The 13,782-nt window shown below is 45.9% G+C and overlaps 1 protein-coding gene across 1 annotated transcript in view; it reads left to right on the forward strand.

Moving 5' to 3' along the window:
- The window catches only part of DCBLD2 (discoidin, CUB and LCCL domain containing 2), a 540,831-nt gene that overhangs the window by 372,188 nt on the left and 154,861 nt on the right, over window positions 1-13,782 (forward strand). The window lies entirely within an intron of this gene.

The raw sequence follows: 13,782 nt of genomic DNA on the forward strand, positions 1-13,782 counted from the left end.
ACTAGCCCGGACCAACTCCAACAATTTCACTATCACTTCCCCCTAATAGGGAATCAAAAAGAATGGAGACTTTTGGAAAACACCTATGCTCCTCAGCCAGTTTGGCCCTGCAGTCGATTACCGCCTCCAATTTGCTGGGTCGCTTTACTCATGCACTTTGAGACTCACTGGTGCAAGGCCTCCCAGGTCCACAGAAGTCATTTGACCTGTTCTCTTACAGGCGAATTAGGGTGGCCATGTTGCAGCCAAGTTCACAATTTGTTGTGGCTTAGACATCTCTGATTCTGTTGGGCAGGCTATATGCTTCAATGCTGCCATTCGTCGCCATGCGTGACTGCCATCGACTGGCTTCTCTGGCGACATTCAGTCCTCCCTCATGGACATGATATTTGATGACCTGCTTGTTCGGAGACCAGGCTCAATCTGCCCTTGAGGAGAGTAGGGCTACTGCTCGTTCGAGAAGCCTTTCTACCCACCCTCACCAACAACAATTCCAGAGTTGCTTTCATGGCTTCAGACAAGGTATTCCTCCCCAGCAAGGACCCCAGCATTTTTGAGGGATAGGCCGTGGTGCGGCGCTGCCATGCAGCCAAGGCCAGTGTGTCACAGGGACAGTCCACCACCCTACAAAACCCCACTTGCCACCCCTTTAGTGTACCCTTCCAGGGTCAGTGCCACCCGGTGGGAGGCATAATCCATAGATTATATCCAGGTTGGCAAGCGATCAAGTTGGGCAGGTGGGTCTTACAGATCATTTGCAGAGGTTATATCTTACCCTTCCTTTCTTCCCTGCTGCACCTCCCACCATCAACCCAGCGGTTGACGGAGGGCCATCACTCCATTTTATGGCAGAACGTGCGAGCCCTTTTGACTAAAGGGGCTTTCAAGAGGGTGCCAGTGTTAGAAGTAGGGTGTGTTTGTTATTCCAATAAAGATTCTGGCGCCTATGAAGCTCAGATATTTTAGATCCGCGCTCTCCCAAATTATTTCTCCGAAAGGAGAAGTTTAAAATGCTCACAATGGCCCAGGCTTTGTCTGTTCTCTTCCTGGAGGGTGGAGTGAACCTGCAAGATGCCTATCGGCATATTTCCGTCCTGCCAAGCCATCTGCGCTACCAGCGGTTCGTGGTGGGAGAGAAACGTTTTCAGTTCTTCGTGCTCCCCTTAGTCACACCAGCGCACCTCTGGTATTTACGGGATGGTGGTGGTGGTGGCAGCAAACCTTCGGAGACCAGGGGTGCCATTCTTCTCCTGCCTCGGCGACTGGCTATTGCAGGTGGGCTCGCCCCATGCAGCCACCAGACACCTCCAGACTATGTCAAACCTCCTGTTATCTTTGGATTTGCTGTCAATGTGCCAAAGTCACACCTGACTCCTCAGACCTCCACTTCATCTAAGCGTGATTATTTATTGATTGATTATTTAAAATCTTTACAATCTCCGTCCTTTGTTTGCGCTGTGTCCGCCCTGATACCCTCGGAAGCGGACGCTCCCCACGACCCCTGGTCCCACCTGGGTATCGTATCTTTACTGCACTCTGCTGCCGATTTACCCTGCATATTATAATTTTTACTGGTGCCTGCGCTGCACGCTGCACTCTGCTGCCGATTTATCCTGCATACTATAATTTTTCCTGGAGCCTGCGCTGCTCGCATTTCCTCCTCAGCTGCATCCGCCATAATTTAGTAGATTCTCAGCTGTTGTGGTGTGGTGCTCGCTTTGTCTGCCCTCATTGACTCGCATTGCCTCCGCATTTATTAGTAACGTGCACAGCCTGTCCCGGTTTCGATTCGCCAGCCATTTTTGCTGTTGTTGTGCATAGGAGCCCGTCCCCTCCACCACGATACCGCCTCCCAGCTGATCCTCCCTCGCCCCTCCCCCTCCACTATCCTCATATGACTGATGCATCTGCGCGCAGCGTTCACGCGCAGCGGTCGCGCCCCATGCGCGCCGAATGTGCGCCAAAGGTAAGCCCGTCTACGCCCGTCCGCGCCTGGACCGCGCCCAGCGCCAGACCCCCTGGCCCCCGCAAACCGCACTCCTCCAGCATAACGTATGACGCCGCCACCCTCCTAGCCCTTAACCACGGACGCTCAACACAATGTTACGAAGCTGCCCCGGGACGTACCCACGGCCCCTTCGCCTGCCACTCCTGCCAATTTACCAGCTTCAAGACCCACACCATATCCACGAACCCCAAACACAACTCCGACTCTAACCACCTGAAGTGCATCCTGCTGAACACCCGCTCGGTCCACAGACACGCCACCGAACTCTGGGACCTACTCGACACTGCTTCACCGGACGTCGCTTTCCTTACAGAAACTTGGATGAACACATCATCAACACCCGACATCGCCATAGCCATCCCGGACACTTACAAGATCACCCGAAAAGACCGCTCCAATCAAACAGGAGGAGGCATCGCCATCGTCCATAAAAACACCATCAAAATGACGACCAGCTCTGACAATAACCTTACAACCGCCGAACACCTCCACTTCCAGATCCACACCGACCCTAGGACCACACTCAGAGGCACCCTCATCTACAGACCTCCAGGAACCCGTAAACAATTCATCGAAGACATCACCGACTTCATCAGTCCACATGCCCTCGCCTCCGAAAACTACATTCTACTAGGAGACTTCAACTTCCACTTGGAAAAGAAAAACAACAGCAACACCACCACCCTTCTTGACAACCTGGCCAATCTCGGCCTCAAACAACTTGTTGACACCCCCACCCATGTAGCCGGACATACGCTCGACCCAATCTTCTCCTCCAGCAAACACATCTCCTTCGATCGCACCACAGCTCTCCATTGGATGGACCACAGTTGTGTTCACTTCAGCTACAAAACCACCTCGACCCACAACCCCCCACAACCTATTCCCCGAAGAAAATGGAACAAAATCACCACCGACCAACTCCTCACATCGCTCAGCCAAAACCCACCCGCCCTCTCATCTGACCCAAACCAAGCTGCCATCAAACTCAAACAATGGATCACTCACAGCGCTGACTAATTAGCACCCTTGAAAAACCATCACACCAAACAAGACAGCAAAAAGGCCCCCTGGTTCAACGATGACCTTAAGAAATCCAAGAAGTTATGCCGTACACTCGAGAAAACATGGAGAAAAAACCCAACCACCGACAACATGACCACCTTCAAGGCAGCCACCCGCAAACACCACCAGCTGATTCGATCCACCAAGAAATCAGCATTCAAGAATCGACTCAACAACAACGCCCATAACAGCAAGTAACTATTCATCATCGTCAAAGAATTCACCAACCCCACCGCAGCCTCAAACGACATCACTCCCTCCCAAGACCTCTGCGATTCGTTATTCTCCTTCTACAACAAAATTGCCGACATACATAACCGCTTCAAAAACAATTCCAACGAACAATCCTCTCCACCCCCCTCAGAACCTAAACCGCCCTCTAACCACCTCAGAGCCTGGAACCCAATCACCACTGAAGACACCATCCGCCTAATGAATTCCATCCATTCTGGCTCGCCAACCGACCCATGTCCCCACCACATCTTCAACAAAGCAGACTCCATCATCGCACCCCATCTCCGTGATGTCATCAACTGCTCCTTCAACTCTACTACCTTCCCAGAAAACTGGAAACACGCCGAAGTCGGCGCCCTCCTGAAGAAACCCACAGCAGACCCCTCTGAACTTAAGAACTACCGCCCCATATCCCTCCTCCCATTCCCTGCCAAAGTCATTGAGAAAGCCGTCAATAGCCAACTCGCCGCCTTCCTTGAATCCAACAACTCCCTCGATCCCTCGCAGTCCGGCTTTCGAGCCAAACACAGCACCGAAACCGCCCTCATCGCAGCAACAGACGACATCCGAACACTACTGGACAACGGAGAAACAGTGGCCCTCATTCTACTCGACCTCTCCGCCATCTTCGACACTGTCTGTCACAGAACCCTCATACAACGCCTCAGCAACATCGGCATAAAAGGAAAAGCCTTGGACTGGATCATCTCGTTCCTAGCTGGAAGAACTCGGAGAGTCCGACTTCCCCCATTCAGATCAGAGGCCACTGAAGTCATCTGCGGTGTACCACAAGGATCATCACTCAGTCCCACCCTCTTCAACGTTTACATGAGTCCACTTGCTTCCATCACACGTCAACACAACCTCAACATCATCTCCTACGCTGACGACACCCAGCTGATCCTGTCCCTCACCAATGACCCCAACACCGCCAAAACCAATCTTCACGAAGGCATGAAAGAAGTAGCCGTATGGATGAAAAACAGCCGCCTAAAACTTAACTCAGACAAAACGGAAGTACTCATCCTAGGATCATCCCCCTCTGTTTGGGACGACTCATGGTGGCCTTCGGATCTGGGCTCAGCACCCATACCCACAGACCACGCACGTAACCTTGGCTTCATCCTAGACTCCTAACTCTCGATGACCAAACAAGTCCACGCCGTTTCATCCTCCTGCTTCAACGTACTTCGAATGCTCCAAAAAATCTTCCATTGGATCCCCTCCGAGACAACAAAGACTGTCACCCACGCACTGGTTACGAGTCGACTAGACTACGGAAACACCCTCTACGCCGGAACTACAGCCAAACTACAGAAAAAACTCCAATGCATCCAAAACGCTTCAGCGAGACTCATCTTGGGCATCCCTCGCCAAGATCACATTACCGGCCACCTGAAAGACCTCCACTGGCTTCCCGTCAACAAGAGAATAACATTCCGTCTCCTCACCCACGCACACAAGGCCCTCTACAAACTAGGTCCCGAATGCCGCAACACTCGACTATCCTTCTACACACCCACCCGCCAACTAAGATCCTCCAATCAAGGCCTCGCCGCAGTTCCGCGTATCCAAAGAACCACCATGGGAGGTAGATCCTTCTCCTACTTAGCGGCCAAGACCTGGAACTCACTCCCCACTCACCTCCGCCTTACACAGAACCACATCTCCTTCAGAAAAGAACTTAAAACATGGCTATTCGATAAATAATGAACCCCCTCCCCAAGCGCCTTGAGACCCTCTGGGTGTGTAGTGCGCTATATAAATTCTTGAACTTGAACTTGAATACACAGTATAAACATTTCAATTATGATAATACTATAAAAAGGTGATTTTGAAAAATTAAGCATAAAACTTTTTTTATTTTAAATAGTGCACGTGACTTATAAAACCGTTTTAAATTTGTAAATTCATGTGTTTAAAAGTATAGAAGAGAGGAATATGAGCAATATGACAGTTAATATTATAAAAGTTAAAGTTTTTTCCATGCAAGTGTTAAGAATTTTGAGAAGGCAGAGTTAATCAGTATGTCGTCTGGGCACAGACACTGGATCAGTGCTTGTCTGCAAGTCCTTATTGATCTTTCATTGAATAACCTTTTTAACAATGTTAGTCTTTCATTTTTTAATTCCGGACAGAGGCACAGTAGGTGTATAATGTTTTCTTCTCCTGTGTTACTCAACCGACATGATATGTTATTTTTCAATTTTTTCCATGGTAGTGCATGCGACTCTCCGGGTAAAATTCCGAAACGTGCTTTCAAGAATATATTTTTATATTTCCAAGTCCAAGCTGCGTACAAATATTCTTGAGCACTCTTTTTTTTGTAACCATTTATTATGGGCCAAGCGTGCTTCCTTTTAACCAGGGACTCTTTGTTCTTTATCAATGATAGAAGATCAGTTGTCTTATTCACAATTTTTTTTAAAGGATTCTTGAGGAATAGTAGTCCTCCAAATCCCCTTGAGCCCAAATTCATCCAAAGCCTTCTCGAGATATTTCCAAACAGATGATTTGTTATTGCCCTCTATTTCTTTCCATAAAAGCTGTGAGATTAGATTCTCCTTGTCATTTTTTACTCTGTTCCATACTTTTTATTTCATTACCCATTCGAGCATATAGTTGGTTGTTTAAACCAAATTCCAGTCTAATTTGGCATTGTGAAGCATTTTTAGGTAGACAAAAAAGGGATCGGAAAGTTTTCGAGATTTCTTTGTTTATTGTTACTGCGTCTTTTCCATTTAACGCCTCACTACCGTAGGTTAGGGAAGGTAGCAATTTTGCAGATATGACTTTAAGTAGAGGTTGGTAGGATAAATTACTGGTGGATTTTTTTTATAATCCCAAATGCACCTGTTAGGGAGTTCGCTTTCCTTGCGATATCCAATTTCTGGGGTTTAAAGTTACCATTGTCATCAAAGACCACTCCCAGATATCTATAGGTCTTAATTTGTTCCAGTTTTTCCTTTCCTAAGAACCATTTTGTGTTGTACTTCCTTCTCACATTTTTTGAAACAACCATAACTTTGGATTTTGATTCATTAATTACCATTTTGTTTTCTATTGCGTACTCCTGTATACATGTTATCAATCTTTGCAAACCCACCTTTGTTCTACTTAAAAGGATGACATTGTCTGCATATAGCAGATTTGATATGTGTTTATCAGCAAGCTTGGGTGGGTGTGCATTAATCTTGTTTAAGGCTTCAGTTAGATCAGTTAAAAACAGATTAAATAATAAAGGTGCCAATACACAACCTTGCTTCACTCCCCCTAGTGTTGGTATTTCCTCAGTTAGTGATCTGCCATTCCCAATACGAACTCTGGCCCAAGTGTTTGTATACAGGAGACTGATCATGTATATTAAAGGCGGGGGAATCCCTTGTGCATGTAACTTTTCCCATAACAGATCTCTGTTGACACAATCAATAGCTGAGTTAAAATCAACAAAACATAAGAATAGTGATTCATTACTTGCAAGTGCTTTTTCCATTAAAATCGATAGTGCCAGGATATTGGAAGATGTCCAAAGACCTTTAATGAAGCCAGTTTGGTTTAGCGGAAGAATGCTATTCCTTTTTACCCAGTCACATAAGATTGTTAGCAGATGGGCTGCAAATAATTCTTCTTTATATACAGCAAAGGGTATCCCATTCGGTCCTGGTGCTCCATCTTTCTGTTTTTTTTATTAGTTTAACAATCTGTTCTTCTGTTATATCCATCTCCAATTCTTGCCTTGTTATTGCAATTTTCTTCCACGGGCTGTTGTCTTTGGTCCCGTGTACTGTTGGGTGTGGATTTAGATGGTGACTCAGAAAATGTATCCATTCTTTTCAGTCAATTCTGATGAGACTACAGCTTTATCTGGCCTTGTTAAGCTGTTAATCATCTTCCAGAATTCCCTTGAGTTGCTTTGGTTACTAGCACTTCATCTAAGCCATTCTGGACATAGTTCGGTTTTGTGCTTTTCCCCCAGGAAAGAGAGTCTAGGACATTCAGGCTATGTTCCTGTTTCTTCAACCTTGGTCCTGGATTTCAGTGAGATCGACTTGGAGACTGCTAGGACTGATGGCCTCCTGCATACTGCTGGTCGAGTGTGCCAGGTGGCATATGTGGGCTCTGCAGTTGGATCTGAAACCACAGTGGGCTCAAAATCAAGGGAACCTCTCCGACCACATTCAGATTTCGGAAGAGGTGGCCAATGCATCACTTCTGGGTTGTGGAGGCCACCTGGGAAAGGTGGAGTCCCAACTCCATTTCATCATTCTGGAACGGACGGCTATCAACTTGGCACTGTAATCCTTCTACATGCCCATCAAGGGGAGGCTGGTACAGGTGCTTATAGACAAGACCATCGCCATGTGGTACTGCACCAAGTAGGGTGGAGTTGTTTTGCGGACTCTGTGCAAGGAGGCCTTGCACCTCTGGAAATGGCGGCATCAGTAAGGAATAGTCCTGGTAGGGAATTTTCTGGCAGGCTCCCTGACTGCCAGGGCAGATTAACTCACCCATTGGCACCTAGCAGATCAAGAGTGGCAGTCACTTCTGCGAAAGGGAAGACCTGTGGCTCAATCTATTCACTTTTGTGTGTTGGAGTTTCCATGGAGTCCCTCGCTCAGACACATTCCACCCTTAAGTGGACCTCAGGACTCCTGCATGCCTTTCGACCGATGCCACTCCTGCTCTGAGTTTTCAAGAAGATCAGGACTCACCGGGTCCAAATCATTCTAGTGGCTCCGTATTGGACACAGAGAGTATGGTATACAGAACGCCTGGGTATGAGCATCAGTCCCCCTGTCAGGATGTCCTTTCAAGAGGACCTTCTGTCACAGAAACGGGGCAATGTTCTGCACCCAGCCCTACACAACCTCTGCCTTCTTGTGTTGAGATTGAGCGGCGACAGCAGAACAACTTTCTAGTTCACCAGAGTGGTTAATGACATTTTGGCAGCCAGGGGTACTTTGTCGTTAGGACAAATTTGTGGTTTGGCCCAGCGCTCGCTAGGTTGACCACCTCCAGGCTAAAATGTCTTATATTTTATTATTCTGTCTCTCACCCAGCAAGGCCTTGTTCTGGGCACAGTTAAGGTTGGTCTTTCGTCCCTCTCGCCTTCTTATGGTTGCCTGATCGGCCCTGTTTGGTTAAGACAGCAGTTGTGATGTACTTTTTGAGATAGCTACAACACGTTTCCCCCTTCTCTGTTGTGATGCCTTCAATCTGGTCCTTACTTATTTAATGTGTCCTCCGTTCGAGTTGCTTTACTGCTGTCCATTGTGCCTTCTCACCATTAAAACTGTGTTCCTGATTGCCATCATCTCTGCACAGTGTGTGTGAGTGAGCTTCAGGCTCTCTGTGTTCATCCACTGTACACCACTTTCTTCACTGACAAGCTGGTTCTGCGAACTAGAGCCTCTTTTCTACTGAAAGTTGTGAGGCCATTCCACATTGGTCAAACCATCATTATTCCAGCATTCTAGGCTCTGCCTCACCCCTCTAAGAAAGAAAGACTCAATTATTTGGATCACAATAGAGCTCTCCGTTTCTACATCGATCGTACCATCAGGTGGATGATCAACTCGGTGGGGTTCGCTGGAGCGAAAAAAGGCAAGGCTTTGCAGAAGGTACTATCTCCTACTGGATTGTGCTCTGCAATAAATTTTGTTACACATTGGCATAGAAGCTGCCTCCAGAAGGCTTGCAAGCCCACTCCATGTGGGCCAAAGCTGCCTCACTGTCTTGGTACGCGGAGTCCCTGTTCTAGACATCTGCCAGGCAGCAATGTGGACGTTCCTCCATATGTTTACGAAGCACTATTGTCTGGACATCCTATTACGCAGAGAAGGGCACCTTGCATGATTGGTTCTACAGGACTTTCTGGTTTGAACTGATTCACAGCCCAACTCCCATAGTTGCTGCTTTGGTATCTATTCAGAAGGTGATGGATCTACACCTAGAAGTCCCTATCAGAAGAACAAGTTACTTATCTTTGGTGACGCTCTTTCTGGTAGAGACTCTAACTAGCTAACTCTAACTCCCATCCTCCCTGTTCTGTGATTGAACTATCTATTAATAAGAGCCCAAGTATAGGAATCTGCGCACTGGTCGTTCAGTTAGCTTTTGGTGCGCTGCTTATGGGGGTGTGGATAGTCTCAAAAGTCCCTGAGTCTGCACAAGGGATTGGCACCTATATAGGCCCTGCATGTCGCTTTTGAAGTGAGACGACGTCGGTGCGGAGCTGCACGGCACCACCTTTTGGTGCACAGAAGTACTATGGAAAAGTTTCTGGATCCAGTCTGACGCCTGGGGAATATTCAAAAGGTAAGGAATCTGCAGCTAGACAGTCTCTACTAGAGAGTTACTGAAAGTAAGAAACCTTTTCATTTTTAATACTGGCAGGATAATCTAACATCAGAGTCACAGTGAAACAAGCATTGGCATAGTAATAGGTCTTGCCTTTGGAACCTTATAAGTGTTTAGCCATGTATAAGCTCTAGAAATAGTATTGTTCATTCATTAATTAATTCACCCGTTCATTCAAAACACAGACATAAATAGGGTGATTGCGAATCGGGAGAACCAGCTAGAACTGGAGAGGTTACAATAGCTACGAAAAATGCCTGTAATGGTACATGTGAGGTGTCAGTAGGACAGGCACAAAGGCCCGACTGCTAAAACAGCTTATAATAGTAAACTGGGGGGTAGTATGGTGAACGGCTTATGTGAGTCTTTGACAACAGATGTTTTTCTCCAGGCTCGCTGGTGTATGTTTGTATTGCAGACTTCTAGACTGGAATACGTGGACAAACGTGGACCATGATTGCATAGTGAATACCTCAAACTTTGTTGAGAGTTACCAAGGAAACTTCTCATCTGAAAGAGAAAGTTTGTCCCCAGCTGCTCAGCATTCATTCACTATACACAGCCATCTAAATGCTCACTCTCTGAACAGTGACTCAAAACAACAGGGTCTTGACAATGACAGTTTTTCAAATTAAACACATAAATGGCATGGCACATAGATGACATAAAACAGCTCCTATCCGTGATATTGGTTACTCTATCTTAGAACTGCAGTTATCTGTACTTTTAACATCTTGGGTGTACTTGAAGGCACCCACACTCGGGCCGTGCACAATGATGTTTAACAGCAGCTGCGGGCCAGCCATGATTTATTATCAACGACAAGCATCTGTGAGCACTTATCTCTTGTGCTTATCTAGTAATGCGTTGTTTGCATTTACGCAGACGGCAGCATCACCTATAATGTAGTGGCTTCTGTTTGATGCTTAGCAGAGAACATCTCTTGGCCACTTTCATAGCCTACAATGTATTAATAAATACACAATTCTCACGAAAGGCAACGGACTGGGACTTTAAAATGTGTTAATGCTTTTAGTTTTACCTTGAATTCAATACTTGAACCTCACTGTAGCCAACGGTGTGAATGGTGAGTTCATGTAAGGCTTCTGAGTTAAAGTATTGAGGACAGGGCTTGTCATAATGAGGTCTGGAATGCATCCGTCGGCCCAAGATCTGATAGCCTTTATTCAGAAATAGAAGCCATTTTGCAGAGTGTACCAGGGGATTAACACCATATAACGGATGAAGGGAACACGCGACGAATGCAGAGTTGTGTACCTAAAGTAAAATGTTCCTGGATATACACAAATAAGAGGTTAGATACAGTTTTAATTCAGTCTCATATCCACCAACTCCACTCTGTATTTAATTTATGAGATTATCTGAAAAGAAAACTAAGGCAGGTTGACATCAGGGGAGACTAAAAAAAAACAGTTTGAGGGTGTTCTCACAAGTAAAACTATTAACCCTATCAAAATAATACAGATTAATAGTGAAGTGGGCTTGAGGCTCCAATTAGGACTAGTTTTAATCAATGGACGTTCATAGTCCGGTCTAAAAACAATTTCGAAATGATGGAATTATATTGGATCCACGTTTACTTTCAGCTGATACATTTCATAAATGCCAAAAAACAAACAGAGAGAATAGGGTCAAAGGGAATAGTTTAAAGACCTACTCCTGGTTCATTTCCCCAGCAACCACGTATGAAATAACAAACAAGAACCCAGGAGGTCTAGAAGCCAAGCATCTTGCTGGCAAACACTGGCAGAACTATCTCTATGTCAGTAAGTATTTACTGTAGACTGCATCCAGTACTTATTTTGACTGTGTGGCATGAGGTCCTGATGATCGAAGGACCTGCCAGGTCACAGTGTGGACCGCCAAATGATAGGACCGATCACCTGGTTTGTTTGATGGTTATCCACAAACTATGCATGCTGGATCTGGTTTGACCAGTTTTCTCAATTGGGTCTTAGTTATCACAACTCTCTTGCCGCCACACATGTGTTTCTCTCTCTCCCTCTCTTCTCCTTAGACATTGTTATATGGTGACTGTAGCACCCACTGACATAGAGCTAGTTCTGCCAGTGTTTGCCAGCAAGAGGCTTGGCTTCTAGACCTCCTGGGTTCTTGTTTGTTATTTCATACATTTCATAAATGAACTGCTTTTTCCAAGATCTCCTCAACACCGACAAATCTTAAAGTTCACGTCACTCAAGCCATCTCTCAGCATAAGCTGTAGTTATGATGAGTTTTTGGACCCACCTAATCGGGCACTGTTCACTTAGCGCTCCGCGCCTTAATTATACTTAGCACACTTTTTCAATTTTAATACTGATATTTATTCTTGTTCATCTTTTTGATAAGTTTCATTCACTCATGTATTATTCTCATTTTCATAATACAAACTTGTAATTCATTTTATCTGTGTTGCAAACATTTATATCAACCTTACAAGTTCATTACTTTGGCTTCATATACATTTTCTACACAATAAGCGGTACACAAAATTTTAACATGTGAGCCCAATGCATTTCGGCGCCTCTACGGTGCCTTCATCAGGGGCGACTTTGTTGTTCGTCATGAAGGAGGTTTATTTAAAGACGCCACTCGACAGACTCTATGTGTGGACACTGAATGTATTGATATGTATACGCTTATCTTCACCAAAAATATAACTTGTCTTGTCTTCAATAGATGGCATTGAAGACAAGACAAGTTTCCAAGGAAAACGGTCAACAAGCTGAACCCCAATTTTGGTGGAAATCTTTGGCGCATCAGAAAGAGTCATAACTTTATTGAAGACAAGACAAGTTATATTTTTGGTGAAGATAAGCGTATACATATCAAGACATTCAGTGTCCACACATAGAGTCTGTCGAGTGGCGTCTTTAAATAAACCTCCTTCATGACGAACAACAGAGTCGCCCCTGATGAAGGCACCGTAGAGGCGCCGAAATGCATTGGGCTCACATGTTAAAATTTTGTGTACCGCTTATTGTGTAGAAAATGTATATGAAGCCAAAGTAATGAACTTGTAAGGTTGATATAAATGTTTGCAACACAGATAAAATGAATTACAAGTTTGTATTATGAAAATGAGAATAATACATGAGTGAATGAAACTTATCAAAAAGATGAACAAGAATAAATATCAGTATTAAAATTGAAAAAGTGTGCTAAGTATAATTAAGGCGCGGAGCGCTAAGTGAACAGTGCCCGATTAGGTGGGTCCAAAAACTCATCATAACTACAGCTTATTCACAGGATTGACTACCCTGATAAATCGGAGCACCAGTGGATATATCAGAACTACCGTGAACAAGGAGTGCTCCTTACGCCCTCCACTTATCTTGATCTCTCAGCATAAGGCAGACTTTCATCTAGTAAGCAGCTGTGAGAGGTTAGTGCCGGCCATCATCTTCTCTCTTAAGCTGTAGGGTGCTTTAAGCATGTGTGCAGCGCTTCTACCTTTAACATGCCATTGTAGCGCTTTATCCATCACCAGGTTGTGTATGATTGGATGCAGTGCTGACCTAGTAGAGGGGAAGCCGGTGAGCAGAGATGGGTGGAGTGCCCAGTTAGGTAACAGTTGCTGCAATAGATTTACAGGAACGCGGCAGTGAATGGCACAGATGACCTGCCCAAATGACTGCGGTTGGGCGCACCTGCAACGCTCACCAAGGCCCTCCCACTGTCCCCAGACACTGCAAGCCCCACTGTAATGTATCCTGCAGCCTGGCTGCCTAAAGCTGAAAATCCCTGCACTCTGTCCCAGCCCTGCTGTTTACCTGACGCTTCTCAGTGCAAGGCAGAGCGATAACTCATGCCCAAGCAATCTGTCCAAGAGGCTGCTGGAGCCCCAGCCCCTGGATTCCGGGCCCTGTTTGCGACGCCATTACCGGCCTGGAGGTACCACAGGGAGTCACCCTGCTGGCATGCATACACTACTTCAAGTGCCAGGGGCTCCGTGCGCTTCAGGAAGTGAAAAGGATCAGGGCCCGTTACATCTCCCTGGGGAAGGGGGGTGTCCACAGCAGATCGTCACACTGGTACAACACACTCTGAACCCATCTGTAAAGGGGAACAAAACAATAACACCTAGATGGAGA

The sequence above is a fragment of the Lissotriton vulgaris genome, chromosome 8 (genome assembly GCF_964263255.1).
Source record: "Lissotriton vulgaris chromosome 8, aLisVul1.2, whole genome shotgun sequence".
NCBI lineage: Eukaryota > Metazoa > Chordata > Amphibia > Caudata > Salamandridae > Lissotriton > Lissotriton vulgaris.